We start from the raw sequence: 549 nt of genomic DNA, 5'->3' as shown, positions 1-549 counted from the left end.
ACCAATGTGCTTTTTCTAAAACTACAGGCAAGTCAAGCTGGCACACAAGTTAAAAGGTCAGTTACAGATTGCAGATGCTTTGTATTTAAGCACTATATTGTTCTCTGATGTCAAGATGAATAGAAGAGTTTTGTGCGCACTTCCCAGCGAAGTTTTGATCTAGGATCTTCACCTGGAGTCTTGAATTTATCCCAGTGTGCCTTGTAAAAGTGATATAGATTTACTGGATCAGGCCGTCTTGGATACCCTGGCAGGGAGTCTGAAGTGAGAAAGTTTGGTTAGTCTCACAATTCAACCTAAAATATACAATGTCAAATCCTATATAAATAGAAATGAAATGGATCCTGAATCTAGACCAGGGGTTCTCAAAGTACTTGATATTAACCCCTAGGGGTTGATGGGACCATACAAGGGGTCAAAATGAATAGCCAGAGGGTTGAAAAAGTCAATAAATAACCTGGATGTCCGTGAATGTTTACTGAAAGTCAAAAGCACCAATCAAATCTCCATTTTAAAATCTCAATAACGATTTGTAAAAATCTGGAAAAT

The sequence above is a fragment of the Penaeus monodon genome, chromosome 27 (assembly GCF_015228065.2).
Source record: "Penaeus monodon isolate SGIC_2016 chromosome 27, NSTDA_Pmon_1, whole genome shotgun sequence".
Lineage (NCBI taxonomy): Eukaryota > Metazoa > Arthropoda > Malacostraca > Decapoda > Penaeidae > Penaeus > Penaeus monodon.
Note: the sequence above shows the minus strand (reverse complement) of the source record.